This window comes from Chrysochloris asiatica, unplaced genomic scaffold (assembly GCF_000296735.1).
Source record: "Chrysochloris asiatica unplaced genomic scaffold, ChrAsi1.0 scaffold00006, whole genome shotgun sequence".
Taxonomy (NCBI): Eukaryota; Metazoa; Chordata; class Mammalia; order Afrosoricida; family Chrysochloridae; genus Chrysochloris; species Chrysochloris asiatica.
The window spans coordinates 31,369,034-31,389,824 of record NW_006408524.1 but is presented as its reverse complement, the minus strand read 5'-3'; the positions used below and the strand labels follow the sequence as shown (position 1 = coordinate 31,389,824).

Genomic DNA, 20,791 nt, shown 5'->3' with positions numbered 1-20,791 from the left:
TGGTAGTTTCGAACTGCTGACCTTGCAGTTCGCAGCCCGATTCGTAACCACTACGCTACCAGAGTAAAGTAACATACTATTTCCCATATCTTCAAGAATCTTGCAGTGCTTTTTAGTGTTCTGGGATGAAGTTTAATTTATGTCAAAAAGTAGGTCCTGAGGATCAATTATCCCACAGAAGTTTTAGGCTGAACTTTTTAGAGTTGTAATACAAGTGTAAGAAGCCAGAACTTGCTTAACTGTGGCTTTAATTTAACAGACCAGAAATTAAACAAGCAGTAAGCTTTTTCTTCACTAAAATTAACCGGAATCAATAAATAGCAAAGCTCTCTACATCAGAGTCACTTGTTGTTGCTGTTAGGTGCCATCAAGTCAGTACTCACTCATAGTGACCCTATGCACAAAAGAACAAAACACTGCCGGGTCCTCAGCTAACCTCACAATTGTTGTCACACTTGAGCCCACTGATGCTGCCACTTTGCCAATCCATCTCGTTGGGGGTCTTCCTCTTTTTCTCTGACCCTCCACCTTACCAAACATGATATCCTTCTCTAGCAACTGGTCCCTTCTGACAATATGTCCGAAGTATGAGGATGAAGTTTGGCCATCCTGGCCTCTAAGAAGCACTCTGGCTGCACTTCTTCCAACACAGATTTGTTGGTTCTTTTGGCAGTCCATGGCACTTTCAATATTCTCCTCCAACACCATAACTCAAAAGCATCAATTCTTCTACAGTCTTCCTTATTCACTGTCCAGCTTTCGCATGCATATGAGGTTATTGAAAATACCATGGCTTGGGTCAGGCACACCTTAGTCCTCAAGCTGACATCTTTGCTCTTCAACACTTTAAAAGGGTCTTGTGCAGCAGATTTGCCTAATGCAATACGTTGTTTGATTTCTTTACTGCTGATTCCACATGTGTTGATAGTTGATCCAAGAAGAATGAAGTCCTTGACAACATCAATCTTTTCTCTATTGATAAGAATGTTGTTTATTGGCTCAGTGGTGAGGATTTTTTGTTTTCTTTACATTGAGATGTAATCTATACCTAAGGCTGTGCTCTTTGATCTTGATCAGTAAATATTTTAAGTCCTCTTCACTTTCAGCAAGTAAGGTTGGATCATCTGCATATCACAGGTTGTTAAGGAGTCTTCCTCCAATCAGAGTCATTTAGGGGACTTAAAAAAATATCAAACTGCATTGACACATTCCCTAATGCAGTGGTCCTCAGACTTGATTGTTATCAGAACCATGCGCATTTCTAACAAGTTGCCAGCTGTTGCTGTTGTTGCTGGTCCCAGGCACTACCTTCAAGACTATGATTTAATTGGTGTGTGGTAAGGGCTTGAGCATCACACATATTTTTAGAGTTCCCCAGGTGATCTGAATGTGCAACTACACTGAAAACTACTGAGCAAGGCAAAGTAACTCTTGTTTCCTACACAGCTCATCAACATATCCAATATTCTCCCCCATACAACACGAAAATGACCCTTGGTCTCTTTTGTACCTTCAGCACTTTCAATCAAAGGGGATACAGTTCTCTACAGGACACTGAGGAAAGTGGTAAAATACTTTTTATGAGAAAAATATATTCTAAGTACACAGATGACTAGGTGATCATTAGGAATGAGATTTGGGGATTTGAGGTAAAATCTAATTTTTGAAAACATTTTTTTTTTTTTTGCTTGAAAGCACAAGTAAATTATAAATATAAGAGAAATTTAGACTTATTATGTTCAAGAGGAAAACTTCATACTCTTTACAGGAAATGTTAAAAAGAGGCTTTATTATAGAAAAGAAATCACTCCGATGGAGGAGGTTGGAACCACCTGATCACTCAGGTATAAACTAGTACATCCCAGAGCAAAATCTCAAAACAAGGAGAGAAATCAGGCTAAAGCAGGAAATTACTTGATTGGCTAGTCTGCAACTGGGATCACAGAAGGAAGGGCTAAATGAAGGAGGCACTGGCTAACATGGGATACTTGTGTGGTGGACTGCAAAGATTAGTTAAAAGGGTTAATTGTGAAAGTTCATTCAGGCACAGAGATTTACATAGTCTCAAAATGCTTAGAATGCACCTCCTGAATCCTGGTAATGGTTATGTGCCATGGAGTCGGTTCCAACGCATAGCAACCCTATACAGGGTTTCCAAGGCTATAAATTTTTTTGGGAGCAGAAAGCCTCATCTTTCTCCCGCGGAACAGCCAGTAGTTTCAAACTGCTGACCTTGTGGTTCACAGCCCGATTCGTAACCACTATGCTACCAGAGCTCCATACCTTCTGAATAGGTTGTAATTATGATTTACTATATATATATTTGATGTAAAACATTTCTTGGAAATGCTTGTAAGCTGGGCTTGGAAAACCTTTCCTTAGAAACTGCTTGCTGATGAGGAACCTTCTTAATTGCCTAGTGGGTGTTAGGTAATGGAGTGGCACACAAAGTTGTTTTCTTGGGACATTTTTTCTACATTCCTATCCTGGCACTGTAGGATAAGCAATGGACAATGTAAGTTGTCAGTTCAAACCCACTAGCCACTCCTTGGAACTCCTATATAGGGTCACTCTGAGTCAGAACCAACTCGACAGCACTTAACAATAACAACATCATGAAAGGAAAGAAGGCACAGTGGCACAGTGGTAAAGCACTTGCTTGATAACCAAAAAATCAACAGTTCGAATTCACCAGCCACTCCACAGGAGAGCAATGTGGCAGTCTGCTTCTGTAAAGATTACCACCCAGGAACACCTATGTGGCAGTTCTAATCTGCCATATGATATTGTTGATAAGTGCTGTTGAGCTGGCTCCAACTCATAGCAATCCTTTATAGGGTTTCTGAGGAGTGGCTGGTGGGTTTGAACCACCAACCTTGTAGTTAGCAGGCCAGTGCTTAGCCTAAAGGGGTAAGTCAGAATCGGCTATAATGGCAATGGCTTTATCAAGAAAGGAATCTTTCTTAAGGCCATTTTATGCAAATGTATTTGTGTTAAGACTCCCTCCTTAGGTTGCATTCCTTCCACATCTCAACTTGACCTCAGAGAAAATGTGTCCTGAGTTACTGTGGTTGCCAGCCAGATAAAGAGCCTGAAGGTCAGGCATTGGGAACTTCCGGTTTAATTCTGCTGCATTCAGCAGAAATACAGATTTAGTTCAGGCATTTTACTTTGGTCAGAGGTTCAGGAAACTGTTTCTCTCACACTTTTAAAATGGATCTAGAGCATTTGCAATGGGCTACAGCTTAAAAGCCCACTATAATTTGGAGTGTAGCCCTATGTTAAAAGTATATTTGGCTTAAACTTGCAATGAAGGAGAAATTCCAGCACATAGTACTGATTGTGAGTTCATTTCTGGAAACCCAATTATCTACTCTTCTGAACAAACCTTTTAATAGAATTGTAACGATGAATATCAAGGGTGGACTTTGCATTGGCTTTGTTCAGAATTTCATATTTGTCTGTTATTCCACAATTCTGGAGGAGGTGGGGCAACATCCTCCAACATGCTAGTTCACTGCCTGCCACTTTGTGACACAGGAGTGATTTGATTCTTCCTTATTCGTTGATTAAAAAAAAATTTTTTTTTTTTGGTGTCTGGCAGTGTCACTTTGCTCTGGGATAATAGCCATTATATACTGCCAAAAAGAAATTTGGAAATTTTTTAGTCAGCCTTTGTTTGTTTTCCAAATCTGCTTTAGGATTGTAGAATTGGTTCTGATGGATCTGAAGATAGGAGCTAGAAGGATAGAAACTTTGCTGAAACAGGACCAAAGAAAACAAGACATCAGAATGAATCAGTCCTGCCGAAATAGTTCATTTATTTGTTCTTGTAAAGTGTCGTGGAGTCAGTTCAGACTAACAGCAAACCTTATATAGGGTTTCCAAGGCTTTAAATCTCCCTGGAGCAGAAAATCTTCATCTGTCCCCCTTGGAGTGACTGGCAGACTCAAACCACTGACCCTGTGTTTCACAGTTTAGTGCTTATCATATGGAGCCATAGTGCTCCCCACTGATTTACTGGAATCCTTATTTATATGCTTGCAAGAAGCCTGAGCCAGTCTGTTATATTTCCCATTTCCAAGTTGGCTATGTAGTCTGTATTCAGGTAAGAACATCAGCTCTCATTACTAAAAGGACCAATCTCCCTCTTGCCCCCCCAAAACAATAATGCACCAAACAGGATTGATGTCTGGCTTTAAAGTGAAAACCTGTGCTTTGTGTATGCACTAAGGGCAGGTGTACTGCTGAATTCTTTCCTCAACAGCTAATTCTGCCCAAGCGGACTCCAGCCTCTCACTTGGTTGATTCATGAGATGTGTTTATGAACCAGTTTGAAGCTCTGGGTTCCTCCCCTTCTTAGTTGTTACTGTACTAAGCACCAGGATCCACAGTATAGTCTTGGTTGAGGACTTTCAGTCATGCTTACTGAGAAAATCACTGCCAGGTCTTTTTTGGTGGTGTTGTTGTTAAGTGCCTTCTAGTCAGTTCTGACTCATGATGATTCTGTATAGGGTTTCCAAGGAGCTGCTGATGAGTTTGAACCGCCAACCTTGCAGTTCAAACTGACCTTGAAATCCAATGCTTATCCTACAGCACCATACCAATGGTGTAATAATGGAGACCAACAGCTGATATGAGGTTTTGCTTCCCAAATTCCTTTTGCTTTCTCTGCCCTGGGTGCCCCTACTTTGGCACTCTGGGGCACAGGGCTAATTGTTAGGAATTAGGGCACCTCTTACTCTAGGCTCTGATGAGTCCTCTCACTAGTCACAGATCCTCACCACCACCCACCACTTAACACGTTTCTTAGAAATCACCTCCTTCAACCCTAGGGATCACAATGGTGTGATCTGGGGCTAACTCAGCAGAAATTGTCAACAACAAATTCACAATGAAGGATGACTTGCTCTCCTATCATGCTTGTATTTTCATTAACCTCATATGCATGCGAAAGTTAGACAGTGAATAAGGAAGACCTTAGAAGAATTGATGCCTTTCTTTGAGTTATGGTATTGGAGGAGAATATTGAAAGTGCCATGGGCTGCCAAAAGAACCAATAGATCCATTTTGGAAGAAGTGCAGCCTGAGTGCTCCTTGGAGGCCAAGATGGCCAAACTTTGTCTCTCATACTTTGGACATATTGTCAGGAGGGACCAGTCACTGAAGAAGGATATCATGTTTGGTAAGGTGGAGGGTCAGAGAAAAAGAGGTAGAACACCAGCAAGATGGATTGACAAAGTGACAGCATCAATGGGCTCACAGGTAGCAACAGTTGTGAGGTTGGCCCAATACCAGACTGCGTTTCATTCTGTTATGCATAGGGTAGCTATGAATCGGTACTGATTTGATTGCACCTAACAACAACTATCATGTTCATTTCAGAATACACATCATAATAGGACTCTAGGTCTAATCCTTCCCTTGGCAAAACCTACAGCCAACCCTTGAATAATGTGGCATCTAGCACTGGACTCCTGGTGTGATGTTGTAGGTTAATGTACTAGACTGCAAAGTCAGTTTGAATTGCAAGGTCGGTGGTTCAAGTTCACCAGTCACTTCTTGGGAACCCTATACAGGGTCGCTATGGGTTGGAACCCATTCGACAGCACTTAATAACAACAACAAGGATAAGAACTGCACTGTAAACCATAAGGTTGGAAGTTCAAACACACCAGATGCTTCTCAGAAACTCTATACAGCAGGGGTGGGGACCCTTTTTTCTGCCAAAATTTATAACATCATTCATGGGCCATACAAAATTATCAACTAGTCTGCTGTGTTTGATCAAACATTTAATTAACTCATCCCTAAGGAGTCCTGGTGTGTCGCTGTGGGCTAATCTGTTGGATTGCATAGTCAGTTTGAACTACAAGGTTAAAGCTTACCAGTCACTCCTTGGAAACCCTATACTGGGTCGCTATGGGTCAGAACTGACTCAACAGCACTTAACAACAACAACAACATATGGTCAACAGGCCAAACTTTCCCCATCTTTGCTATACTATGACTCAGAACCAACTCAATTGCACTTAACAACAACAGGTTTAACCCTTCCTTTGACAGAACCTAGAGCCAATCCTCGAGTAATTGGTCATTTGGTATAGGCACAGTTGAAGCTTGCTGCTTATCCTACAGAACTAAAAATTTTCCCTAACACAAAGGATAAAGATTCAACATATATAAAAAAAAGTCATACAAATTATGAAAAAGCCAACAATCCAAAAGAAAAGGAGCAAAAGAAGATAAATAGAACACTGAGGGAGAAAAACATGAAAAGAAACTCAACATCATTAGTAATCAGGGAAGTTCAAATAAAACCCCCATTAGATTAGCAAAATGTCTGATCATATAAGGTATTGACAAGGGTAAAGGGAAATGGATGGTCTCAGATTCTATTGTTAAGTATGTAAGTTGTCCAACCATCTGGAGAGGATTTGTCCATGGGCAGTAAAGCTGATGGAGCACAGTACACAGAGACCAACATTTTCCCCCAACGGGAGGTCCTAGAGAATCTCTCACGCATGCTCACTAGAAGATGTTCACAAAGCATTGTTGATAATGGTAGACAGAAATGGAAACATTCTAAATGTCTATCAATAGGAAATGGAGAAACAAATCATGGCCTATACTCACATAATGAATGTTGCAGTTGTTAAGTGCTGTCGAGTCAGTTCTGACTCATAGCATTTCCGAAGAGCAGCGGGTGGGTTTGAACTGCCGACCTTGTGGTCCGCAGTCCAGTGCTGATTCCACAGCACCACACTAGGAGTTCATATAATGGAGTAGTGCCCGGCATTTAAAAGGAGTGATCAAGGGCACAAGCATCAATAAGGAAAATTCTTGAAAGCACAATGCAGTATGATACAATTTATTTAGAGATTTCAAAAGGGCAGTGGTAGTTTAGTGGTAAAATTCTGGCCTACTATGAGGGAGACTTGGTTTAGATTTACAACCAACATACTGCATGCACAGCTATCACCTGATGGACAGTGGATGCTTGAGTGTTACTATGATGGTTTCAGTGGAAAGTCTAGACTAAGATGGACCAGAAAGAAAGACCCAGCGATTTACTTCCAAAAATTAGCCAAAGGAAAATCCTCCGGGTCACAACAGTATGGAGTTGCCTTGAATTGGGGCCAACTCAGTGTCAGCTAACAGTTTTCAACACACAAATACTATTACTCCATTATGCTATTTAAAATCATGTACCTATGCAGCCAAAGCATTAGAACCATGAAGGGTAAACATCAGCTTCAATACCATGGCCATCTCTGGAAAGAGTGGGAATGTTGAGAAGAGCGAGGACTATAATGGGGGCTTCAATTATATCTGAACATTTTTTATTACTTTAAAAACGAAAGCAAAATGGCAAAATATTAACGTACATCAAATATGAATGGGCACCTAGGTGCTTTTCTGTTTATTTGAAATATTTCTCTTTAAAAAACTAACATTATAATACTAAGGAACCCTGGTGGCATTATGGATTAAGCATTGAGCTACTAACCAAAAGGTTAGCAGTTCAAACCCACCAGCCACTCTGAAGGAGAAAAATTGACAGTCTTAGAAACTGTAAGGAGCAGCAGTTCTCCCATGTCGTACAGGGTTGCTATGAGTTGGAATCATCTCAATGCAGTGGATTTGGGAATATCTGCTTTTATTACTATAGTAACTTCCATGTTAGTCAAGCATGGGTCTTTAACCTCTTGATATGGAGGGAAAAACTAACAACGAAGCTCTGAAGTCCTTACTTCTTTCTGATTCTTGAGTCTCTTCTTTGAAGACTACATGAAGCACAGTCATAGGACCAAACGCAGTGAAGGGGGTCCTGGATACACAGGATCTTTGGACCAACAGACTTCTCCACAGTCTAGAGCTACAAGTCAGGGCTCAGACACTTCCAGAAGGCTCTTTGTGTTTCAGTCTCCTTTAAATGCTACATAGGCAGAAACAAAGGGAGATACCCCCCATGGCTTTAAGTCAAACCCTTAATTTTATTTGAATATAGTTTTTGTCATTTAATTACTGCCATTTTTTTCCTTTTCTTTCTTTCTTTTTTTTTAAGGCTTCCAGATTGCTGTGTAATTTTTGTATCTATGCAGATTAGACTTGGAGCCCATGAAGACTGAACCACATAATTAAGGACAGAGTGGAATCTTCCACTTTGTATCCATCTTTCCCAATTAAAAAAAAAAAATGACATTTTACATTTTCTAATCATGCACCACTGGCTTCTAGGTTTTCATTTTAGACAAATATTTTCTGCTCAAAACCTGCTATAATACATTTGCAGCCTGTCAAGTAAACATGGGTTTGGATGGACAGATCATCTTCAGAATCCACTGCCATTTTTGTTCTAGGTCCAAGTCCAAGAAATAACAGTAGAACCATATGAGAAGTTCCTCTTTTATTCCGGAACAGTCTTCAGAAGCTTTGATAGGACCTCAAATTAGAACTTGTAGATTTGGAAAGGCCTCCTGCCTGCACCTCATGTCTCTTTGCTGCCTACCTAGACCTCAAGGCTCAGCTGTTTGAAAAGGTGCAGATGACGTAATGATGGGGCCACAGTCAATATCTAGGAACCAGTTGCTTTACTCAAATTTGAGGGTTTGAGGAAAGTCTGATACAGGGACTGTTTGCAAAGATGTTAGCAGTGTAAAGGAGACCATAAAATTAGTGCTGCAGGGATGTTACTACCCCTAGGCTTTAACAGGCAAGGGGAAGGAGTGGTTGTTGAGAGCCAGAGAGGTGTATGGGAAAACCACCCTGAAAAACAGCTGCAAAAGAGGTACCATAGCAAGGAGGGGCCCAGGGATTAATAGTCCAAATCACTCTCCTCCTCCTTCTACCTCTCCAGTCTCTCATGGAGTCTCTCAAACTGATGCTTTCCATTGGCCAAGTTTACCTGGAACCAGAGGAAAAGGCAGTCTGTTAATTCAGGTCAGCCCCCCAGAACACAGAGCAGGACTACCCAGAAAAGCTTATCCATAATGCACTGACATGTCTACTTGTTTACCATTCCACAGAGGGAGAACCAGTCCATGCCATCGACATGCTGACCCCAAGTGTTAGAGGACAGTTGCTCCTAGGATTTTCTTTGCTGTAACCGTGGTCTTCTCCCAGGTGCATCATTAGGTCTGTCCTCTGCAGCACCACTGGATGAGTTAGAACCACAAACTTCAGATTAACAGTTGAGCGCAGACTCTTAGTTCCCCCTGAGTACTCCCACATAGGCTAATGCCCATTAAAACGTTTTCCAAAGATAAAATGTTTTCCATTTAGGCAGTTTGGGGAGTCAAATTTCTCAGGCAATTTATATATCACTTAAGGGATGCTCTGAATCCCAACCAGTCAACTGGTATAATATTATGCTTTGAGGGAACCAAACCAAATCCACTGCTGTAGAGTTGATTTTGACTCACAGTCACTCTATAGAGCAGAATAGAAATGCCCCCATAGAGCTTCCAAGATTGTAAACCTTCACAGAAGCAGATCACCACATCTTTTTCCAGTGGAATGATTGGTAGGTTTGAACTGCTAACCTGTCGGTTAGCAACTGGGTGCTTTAGTCACTTCACCATTAGATCTCATTGAGTGGGTAAGTATGGTGGTGGTTGGTGGTTATGTGCCGTGGAATCGGTTCTGACTCATAGCGACCTTGTACAGGGTTTCTGAGGCTGTAAATCTTTACAGGAACAGAAAGCCTCATCTTTTTCCCATGAAACAGCTGATAGTTTCGAACTGCTGACCTTGCAGTTTGTAGCCCAATTCGTAACCACTACACTACTAGATTGTCTATTAGAGGAAGAGGCACCATATTTGACACTGAGGGGGACTGCTATGATTAAAGTTGTAAGCCGACTTGTCCAGGCTATGAGTCTCAGTATTAAGCAATCACCTTCCATTTCTCAGGTCTGATGTAAGGGAATTTTCCTTACAGTTGTGGCCTGCATTCAATAAATATGAATGTGCTGACAAAGCTGTCTTGCTGTCAGTTTAGTATCAGACTCATCATCCTCTGACTTCCCATTCTTGGGACATGAGCTGCAGATTTTGGGATTCACCAACTCCGATAGTCCTGTGAGTCAGCAGCCTGCCATCTGATCTGCCGATTTGGGGTTTGGCAATCACTACAACTGTGTGAGTCAGGAGAAGTCTGCAACCTGAGGCCTGAACCATGGATTTGGATCTTGTTAGTTTCCACAAATGCATGAGCCATTTCCTTGAAATAAATCTCTCTATATATACACTTATTTCACTGTAAGATAAGCACTCAACTATAATGCCAGTTTGGTAGTTTAAGCTTACCAACCACTCCTCGGAAACCCTATCCAGGGTTGCTATGTGTCCTATAGAGAACCCAGAATAAGACAAGGAGTATATTAAACTAAGAGCAAATAAAAATGGATATAATAGCTGGTTTCTGACATCAAGAAAAGATTTCCCTTTACATTTTTTTTTTTTTTTTTGTAGAGCATTGATAATGGATCTTCCTGTTGACAAAGGAAATGTCTAACTCATTAAAGAAAAAATATATTATATTCTCTCAAATGTTTATGTAAGAATCCCTAGGGGCACAATGGTTAAGCACTAGACTGCTAACTAAAACATCAGTGGTTCAAAACCACCAGCAATTCTACAAAGAGAAAAGATCTGGTGATCTTCTCCTAAAAAGATTGTTATTGCTATTATTATGTGCCGTTCAGTCAGTTCCTACTCATGGTGTTGTTGTCAAGTTGGTACCGACTCATAGTGATCATGTGCATAACAGAACTTAGCACTGCCCAATCCTGGGCCAACCTCACAATTGTTGCTGTGTTTGAGCCCACTGATGCTGTTACTTTGCCAATCGATCTCACTGGGGGTCTTCCTCTTTCTCTCCGACTCTCCACTTTGCCAAACATGATATCCTTCTCCAGTGGCTGCTCCTCCTCATAGAGGCCTTGCATAGAGTTTCCAGGACTGTAAATATTCATGAGAGCAGAAAGCCTCATGTTTCTCCTATGGAGAAGCTAATGGATTCAAACTCCTGACCTGTCAGTTAGCAGCCCAGCTCGTACTCCACTATACCGCCAGGGTTCCTTTCCAGAACGATTACAGTCTAGAAAACCCTCTGGGACAGTTCTACTCTGTCATATAGAGTCACTATGGGTCAGAATCGATTCAACGGCACACAACAACAAATGTTTAGATATGAGGCACTGGTGGTTCAGTGGGAAATTCTTCCTTTCACATCAAAGATCCGAGTTTGGTTCCTGGCCGGTGCACCTCATGCACAATTCCCACTCATCTCAGTGGAAGTTTGCACGTTGCTAAGAAGTTCAGCAGGTTTCAGCAGAGCTCCTAGAGTAAACTGACCAAGACCTGGAGAGTTACTTTAGAAAATCTGCAACTGATCATGACAATGGAGCAAGCCTGGGCAGTATTTTGTCCCACTGTGTATGGGGTCACTGTGAATTAGGGCCAACTCAGTATCGGCTAACCACAAGTTTTAAGATATTTACTAGCTAGGATATATTATTAAATTTGAAAACATAGATTACCCACAGAATATATTATTTCCAAACTAGAAATTTTAAAATGAGAAGACACAATCTCTGTCCTCTGAGACAAAAAGCAAATGGTCTTTCTGTTAACCAGGAAATAATATTCTGGTTACTTTCCATAAAAATAGACAAAGTCAAGTTCAGACACAGAGGATCACAGTCACATCCTACCCACCACACCTCCTGCTGGCCATGTCTTCATCCTTTCCCATTTAAACTTGTCCTGAAGTTAAATGATATAATACCATGCTTACCACGGTCTTAGTGGTATGGTGCTGTAGGATCAGCACTGGACTGCTAACCTTGTAAATTCTATGTTGTTATTGTTAAGTGCCGTTGAGTTGGTTCCAACTCATATCAACACTGTATAGGGTTTCCGGGGAGCAGCTGGTAAGTTTGAACTGCTGACCTTACAGTCAGCAGTCCAGTGCTTATCCTACAGAGCCACACCTGGAAACCCGGACACTCTATGGTGGTGGTAGTGTGCTGTGGAGTTGGTTCTGACTCAAAACAACCCCATATAGGGTTTCCAAGGCTGTAAACCTTTATGGGAGAAGAAAGCCTCATATTTCTCCCACAGAACAGCTGGTAGTTTCAAACTGCTGATCTTGAGGTTAGCAGCCTGACTTGTAACCACTGCACTACCATAGCTCCTTGGATGTCCTATACAAGGTCAATTTGAGTGTGAACTGATTTGATGACACTTAACAACTCCAACATAAGGGTTAATAGTAGTAGCAAGAAGAAGAAGAAAGCTAAATGTAGTCAGAAAATCCAGAAACATTTATTACTTGGACATTTGAAATAGCCTGGAAAGGGTGAGAGAATTCTATCAAATGAAAAGACAGTGGTCTCAGCAAAAAGTTCTAGGTCAAGCAAATAGCATTAGTAAAGGCAGTAAAAATGTTGCTTATAAATGAGAAACAGGTACATCGTAGTCTGGAATCTCTGCTGAAACCTGTCCATCATGGTGACCCTGAAGTATTTGAAATATCAGTGGTATAGCTTCCGGCATGACACAACACAGTATGACAGACAGACAAGTTGCAACAATTAAGGAATCCAGCAATAGAGAAGTAATAACATTAGATGGCAATGTTTATTGCTCACCTACTATGGGGTCCTGATGTAGCACGGTAGATAAACACTACACTGCTAACTGCAAGGTTGGCTTTTTAAATCAACCAACAGTTCCTCGTAAACCTTATAGAAGATGGCTAGGAGTCAGAACCAACTCGAGGACACAACAATAAGTATGTATTTCATCTTCCAAGTTCTTTACTAATGCTAATTCATTCATCCTTACAACTACCCTAGGGAATAATTCACCGTCACCACTAAACTGAACTGTATTAACTACTTATCGTCCACTACAGGCTATTTCAATAAAATGATACATACTCCCTAAATTTATATAGAAACTTGCTGGGTGGGAGTTACTGTAACAATTTTAGACCTCAGATGTTTTAAATTTATTGACCTGTTTAACCTTCTGAACAACCCCCTGAGATAGGCCTTATTATTATATCCATTTATAGATGAAGACTTCTGGTGTGGTGCTGTAGGATCAACATTGGACTGTGAACCACAAGGTCAGTGGTTCAAACCCACAAGCTGCTCCTTGGAAACCCTGTACAGGGTTGCTATGAGTCAGAACTGATTCAATGACACTTAACAGCAACAACATAAACAAGGAAGCTGGAGTAGATATAGTCAAATAACTTGATTATTGATATTAGTTGTGTGACTCCAGACAAGTCATTTGTGAGGCCAAGATGAAGGTAAGGTACGCCAACTGTCCCTGAAAGTGAATATTTTTTAAAATGTTGTGCCTTAGATGCTTCATTCACCTGGTTCTTGTCCTGGCCCTGGGATCTGATTAAGAAGGATAAGGAGCTGATTAAGCAGGAAATGTTATTTAGTCCAAAGGAATCTGCCCAACCTGAAAAGTCCGGGGGTCACGTGATGGGGACAATGGTTTTCAGCCCATCCTGGAGGAATATTGGAGTTATCTGGAGAACTCTGTAAAGAAATGTCTTCCACTCCAGCAGTTGTTACTGGAGCAGGACGCAGGGCACCAGTATTGTTCAATTCTATCAGATGATGTCAATGTTCAGAGAGGGTTGTGAAACATTTACCTAGAGTAGATGGCGACCCTAGGTGAGCAAAGAAAGGCAGCATCTGATCCAGAAAGGTGCCAAAGGCATGGCTGTTGTTGCTGTTATGTGCCGTCAAGTCGATTCTGGCTCAAAGTGACCCTGCATAAGGTTTCTGAGGAGCAGCTGGTGGGTCTGAACTGCTGACCTTGTTGTTTTGCAGTCCAGAGCTTATCCTACAGTGCCACACCAGGAGTCCATAGGTTATGGTTGGAACCATTCAAATTTTGGTTACTATTGTTGTTGTTAAGTGCCGTCGAGTCCATTTCGACCCATAGCAACCCTCTATAGGGTTTCCAAGGAGCAGTTGGTGAGCTTGAACCCCTACCTTGCAGTTCAAACGACTTTGCAGTCTGATGCATTAGCCCACAGTGCCACATCTGGACTCCTTGGTTACTGTTGTTGTTAAGTGCCGTCAAGTCGATTCCCACCCATAGCAACCCTGTATAGGGTTTCCAAGGAGCAGCTGGTAAGCTTGAACCGCCGACCTTGCAGTTCAAACAGCTTTGCAGTCTGGCGCATTAACCCACAGCGTCACACCAGGACTCCTTGGTTACTGTAAGTCACTGTAATTGATAAGTAACATTATGTTATCATATCCTTATACGAGGGTACTACCAACCTTAACTGAGTTCTGGTGGCATAGTGGTTATGAGTCAGGAAGCTAACCTCAAGGTCAGCAGTTCAAAACTACCAGCTGTTCCATGATAGAAAGATGAGGCTTTCTGCTCCCATAAAGATTTACAGCCTTGGAAATGCTATAGGTCGGTACCCACTCCACAGTACACCACCACACCACCACTATCAATCATAACTATTAACATAACCACCAGGATGAGAAAGTTGGACTACTTAAATAAAAAGTGATTATTTATGAAAAAGGACTACTGGTGTGGCAATGTAGGATAAACACTGGACTTCAACCCACAAGGTGAATAAAGCCCACAAGGTCAAACCCACCAGCTGCTCCTCAGAAACCCTATATAGGATGGGTATAAGTGGGGATCAACTCAACAGCACTTAACAACAACAATCACACACACACACACAAAGCTATAAATGGCCTCTAGGAACAGAAGGAAAGCTGGACTTTGTGATAAAAATTTCACAAAACTGGAGAACCTTCACGAAGACTCCTAAATGCCCACACTGTCAGCAATGGTACCGGACAGACGAACATGTTATGATGTAAATGTGGGTAAAAGCAGATAGAGAAATCTTTATTATAAGCGTGTAGCCAGCCATCCTTCAAGAAGATATTCCAGCTATTGCCGTGGCTATGAATCTGGCTCTTTGCTGTAAATTACAGACCAAGCAAAAGGGTACTATTTTGAAATAAGTACAGTCCAAAGCAGAGAATTCCCACCAATTTTTTTTTTTTTTTTAAAGGAGAAACCCACCTCCCTTTACTTTCATCTTCATGGAAAGTTTTTTATTATTTTTTTTTTTTTTTTTTTGCCCCCTTCCTTCTCTCCTTGCCTCTGACACCCTCTAATTAGTGCGCTCATCTCTGCCTCTGGCACCGTGCGTGCTGTAGGTGGCTGGCGTGACATCGGATGCCTGCCCCTGCCGCGCTATTAGGCACCCTGTGGCGCACAAACAAAAAGCCCAGAAAGCCTGACCCAACTATTTTCCTATGAATAGAACGTGCTTTCTTTATCGAGATAAAAGGTGTTTGTGTGTATCTATTTGTATACACATATAGGCATAAATATAGGGGACCTTATGCATGTGCATTTCATGCGAATTTCTTAGTCTATTTTAAAAGAGTCAGGGTCAGAAATATTTTGGTGTGTTCCCAAATAGGATTGGAAGTTCCTGATAGACTATTTCGATGCTCGTCTTCCACTTTTGAAAGACTAAAGAAAGCAAAACTTTCTTAAATGAATGCAGGAGTTGAGCAAAACTTTCTTGATCTTGAGATTGAAAGAGCTCTAAGAGTATCAGTAACGGAGGGGGAAGGGGATGTCCTGAGGGGGAAGGGGATGTCCGTCAGTGTGAGATCCAGGGCAGTTGAGGAGAGCAGCGTCAACAGCAGCACCATGGCAACAGAAGAATCTTGAAGGCTATGTGGGATTTGCAAATCTCCCATATCAAGTATACAGAAAATCCGTGAAGAGAGGGTTTGAAGTCACACTTACAGTAGCAGGTGAATCTGGATTAGGAAAGTCAACGTTAATCAACTCATTATTCCTCACAGATTTGTGTTCTCCAGGGAATCCAGGTCCTTCCCATAGGATAAAAAAGACTGTACAGGTGGAACAATCCAGAGTTTGAATCAAAGAAGGTGAGTTCAGTTACTGCTCACAATAGTTGATACCCCAGGATTTGGAGATGCTGTGCATAGCAGAAATTGCTGGCAGCCTGTTATTGATTACATTGGTAGTAAATCTGAGGACTACCTAAATGCAGAATCTCCAGTGAACAGATGTCAGATGCCTGACAACAAAGTGCAATGTTGTTTATAGTTCATTGTTCCCTCAGGACATAGACTTAAACCACTGGATACTGAGTTTATGAAGTGTTTACATGAAAAAGTGAGTATCATCCTCCTTACTGCCAAAGCAGACACACTCACATCAGAGGAATGCCAACAGTTTAAAAACCATAATGAAACAGATTCAAAAACATACAATTAAAATATATGAATTTCCAGAAACAGATGATGAGAAAATAAGCTTGTTAAAAAGATGCAGGGCCGTTTACCTCTTTCTGTGGTAGGTAGTAATACTATCATTGAAGTTAATGGCAAAAGAGTCAGAGGAAGGCATTGTATGCATGAGCAATGCTGAAGTTGAAAACAGTGAAGATTGTGATTTTACAATTCTAAGAAATCTGTTGATAAGGACACATATACAGGACTTGAAAGACGTCAGTAATAATGTACACTATGAGAACTACAGAAGCAGAAAACTGGCAGCTGTGACTTATAATGGAGTTGATAACAACAAGAATAAAGGACCGCTTACCAAGAGCCCTCTGGCACAAATGGAAAAGGAGAGGGGGAGCATGTCACCAAGATGAAGAAGATGGGAGATGGTGATGAAGCAGGTGTTTAAGATAAAGGTCAAAGAAAAAGTTGAGAAACTGAAGGATTCTGAAACTGAACTCCAACAGCATCATGAGCAAATGAAAAAGAATTTGGAAGTACAGCACAAAGAATTAAAGGGAAAATGTCATCAGTTTGAGGATGAGAAAGCAAACTGGGAAGCTCAGCATGGTATATTCGAACAACAGAACTCTTCGAGAACCTTGGAAAAGAACAAGAAGAAAGGGAAGACCTTTTCAACCCCCTGTAAGACCACCAGTTACGTATTAGTTGCCATTATGCCAGCTTGGACATGAGTGTTTGTTGGATCTGTTTGACAAATGTGCACCAGTTTTATCTATAATGATGGATTTAACAGAATGACAAAAATTATTTTGTTGTTGTTGTTCTTGATGGAGATTAAGATGCTTTGAATTGCCTAGGGTTATTGTGTACATGGATAGTAGCAACTCTAAGTACCTTTCCTAGGTTTTCTTTTTTATTAAGCAGATGTTTCAATTTAATGCAAGAGAACATTTTAGTGTTGTACAATCATGTTCTGGTGGTTTGATTATTTACAGGATATCCAAAATAAAAGGACTCTGAGGATAAATTGAAGTGAAAATATAAGTTTTCACTGAGGATAAATTGCCATACTATGATGTAAACTATGCTTCTCTATAATTATAACACAAAAGTTCCATTCAGTGCAATGTATACAATGATGTCATTTAAACTTAACACAGTTGACCTTATTTTTGACACTTCAATTGATTAAAAATTCACATGGAAAAAAAACACAAAAATCTATATGCTTACTGTGCACCTAGAGCTTTTTTATAACAAACAGTTTTGGTTCATCTGTTTGGATTCATTAAATATATATTATTCTCATTTAGTACCCTCTTTAGCCAAAACTCATTACTGCTTCATTTTTGTAATAACGTTTAATTTAGCTATTTTCCATATATTGACCCTGCAAAAATAGAATATATAATCTTTCATATAGTAGGAGTCAACAAGGACATTTTAACTCTCTTTTTACACTTAATGATATGTAGCAGGGGAGAAAGGCATTTATAGATCATTTTAGGCAAAATTGTGACACTAACGACCAATCAACCTGTTTCTACCTTGTGTAGTCTCTTTATTTTACTAGAAATGGGAATCATGACCTCTTAAAGGGAAAAAAAGCCACCATTCTGCATTTAGCTGTATTCATAGATTGCATTTTATATTTTTTGTTTGTACTATAAAAATTCACATAATAAACAATGTTGTGATGTAAAGAAAACAAAAGAGTACCAGCAACCCCTCTCTTTTCTTCCAGAAGGAGCCCTGGTGGCTCAATGGATAAGCACTAGGCTGCTAAAGGACAGGTCAGGGGTTTGAACCCATCAGCAATTCTGTGGGAGAAAAGACATGTGCCTTACTCCCGTAAATATTTCAGACTAGGAAACTCTATGGGGCAGGTCTACTGTGCCATGTAGAGATCTTGTGGGTCAGAATCAACAAGGTAGCACCTTCCTCCAACGTTTTTAATGACATTTAAGCTGAAACTTACTCCCTTCTCTTTGAAATCTCAGGATAGCCATAGTTCCTATTCTTTTCCATAGCTGGTGTAGGGTAGAAAGGGGCTGTTTGCATGGTCAGCATTTATTGAGTGACTACCAAGGAGTCCTGGTGTGACACTGTAGCACTGGCCTGCTAACCACAAGGTTGATGGTTCAAACCCACCAGTGTCTCCCTGGAAACCCCATATAGGTTGATATGAAGCGGAACCTGCTCAACAGCACTTAGCAACAACAACCAAGGACCAAGGCTCCTTCCTCATTGACCAAGGGCACTTTAGACCCCACTTGAGGGTCACTCTACAGAGAGCACTGTGGGCGCTGAGAGGCTGGAAGATGATGATGGGTAGGAACAATTAGGAATGGGGCATAAAAGAGGATTTGTAAGAGAGGCAGCCTTTCAACTGGGGTGGTGGCAACTTTTGGAAAGAAGACTGAGGTTAGTGTTAGGATGAGGGTGTAAAAAACCATGGTGACTAGTTAGAGCTGCTAAAGCTCACTCAACGCTAACCAGCAATGACGTGGAGGCTCTGCTCTACATCCTTACTGATGACCTAGAGTGTCCCCATTTGCCCTCTACAAGGACGCTTCAAAAAGTTTGTGGAAAAATTGCCTTCTCTGTTCATCTCATTTTTCCACAAAATGTTTAAAGCCCCCTTGTATATGTTAGAATCTCTAGCTGATGTCTTCTTCTCAAGGGTTGATGGTAAAAGATGTTCTAATTAATTACTTTAGACACGAGGGTGCATCAGCTCCAATTCGCCCCTGTTGTCATGATGTAATTACGGTTAGCATCACTTCTCACTCTCATAAGTGTCCCAGTGTAGATGGTAAATGATATGGCCATCCCAGTAAGATGCGCCTTCACATCAGACTGATCGTATTCATGTAAGATCTGAAATTGTCTGTTGCCTTTGAGAACCTGGTTCAGCTGAAGCTAGAATGATTCCATTACTAATGAAAACTGAGAGCTTTCTATGTTTTAGACAAAATGAATCATGTCAAGGTTTTTTCAAGGATATTGTTCAGAGTTTACAGTTGTTCAGTAAATAGAGATGGTCCCCAGGTAAGATGTTAAGAAGGGTACATCTCTCCAAGTCACACAACCAGTGGGTTTTGTTTTCTTACCAGGACTAACAGTTACCTCAGATATGGTCCCTCACATTCTAAAACATACATTATAAGTGAGGAAACAAGACAAAAACAGCTATTGATAAAACATAAAACAACAACAACAAACCACACCATTGACATCCAGTCAATTCCAACTCATAGTAACTCTGTAGGACAGAATAGAATTGCTCCCTAGGGTTTACAAGGCCATACATATTTACAAAGCAGATTGCCTTATCTTACTCACATGAAGTGGCTGGGCTTCATAGTGCCAACATTTCAAGTTGCAAGTCCTATAGTTTACCCACTGTACTACCAAGACAACTAAAACATATAAGACAATATATAATTAAGTGAAATTTTTAGAGTACCTGGGCCTGACTACCAATCAATAAATGTTAAATAAATAAATGACTGAATGCAACGCACTACTCTAAAATACTATGGGCTCAAAGAGGGGGAAATTAAAAAGAGTTAGAGTGGAATGAAATGTTTAAAAGGATAAGCTGAAGACTCTGAAGGAAGGATGAGTTGGAGATTGAGTAGATGGGGAAAATTTACTCATGTTATTTTACAAGAATGCCATGAGTAGAGGAGTACACACAGCACAATAGATAACATTTCAGAGGAATGAGAGACAAGATTGCTACTACTTTCCTGAAAAATAAATGTAAGCGCTTATTACCCTCTAACCACTATATTCAATTTTCCCAAGAGGGGGAAAAAAATGTATGTGATTTGCCAATTTAAGGGAAAGGAATGCTAAAGTAATCGGCAGACTTGTCTTAGCTATTCTTCCTCATGCATTTGGACTATGGTGTTGGAAGAGAATATTATTAAAAGTACCATGAACTGTCAAAAAAACAAACAAATCTGCATTGGAAGAAATACAGCTAGGATGCTCCCTGGAATCCAGGATAGCCAGACTTCTTCTCTCAGACTTTGCACATATTATCAAGAGGGACCAGTCACTGAAGAAGGCTATCATATTTGGTAAAGTGGAGGGTCGAAGAAAAAGAGGAAGACCCCCAACGAAATGGATTGGCACAGTGGAAGCAGCAATGGGCTCAGAGGTAATAACAATCGTTAGGTTGGCCCAGGCCTGGACAGTGTTTCCTGTCTCAGTGACACCTAACAACAACAACTCATGTTAAGTATTCGCTGTTTTTTCAATGTCAGTCTTTATATGTAAACTCCATTGTGATTTGACTCTCCACAAATATCCAGGCATTGTAGATCTAGCTCGGACTATATTTGAGTAGCTGGAATCTTTGAGGAGAGGGAGTAAGGTTTTACTGAAAATTCCACATGGACATGAGGACTCAAAGTCAAACCAATGCCTGTAGGGGACAGGAGGTCAAATACCTGAAGACT

The 20,791-nt window shown here is 40.8% G+C and overlaps 2 pseudogenes; one reads left to right on the top strand and one right to left on the bottom strand.

Moving 5' to 3' along the window:
- The window catches only part of LOC102841254, a 125,500-nt pseudogene extending 122,002 nt beyond the window's left edge, over window positions 1–3,498 (bottom strand).
- Window positions 3,499–15,690: 12,192 nt separating this feature from the next.
- On the top strand, window positions 15,691–17,050 carry LOC102840874 (annotated as a pseudogene).
- Window positions 17,051–20,791: the final 3,741 nt, after the last annotated feature.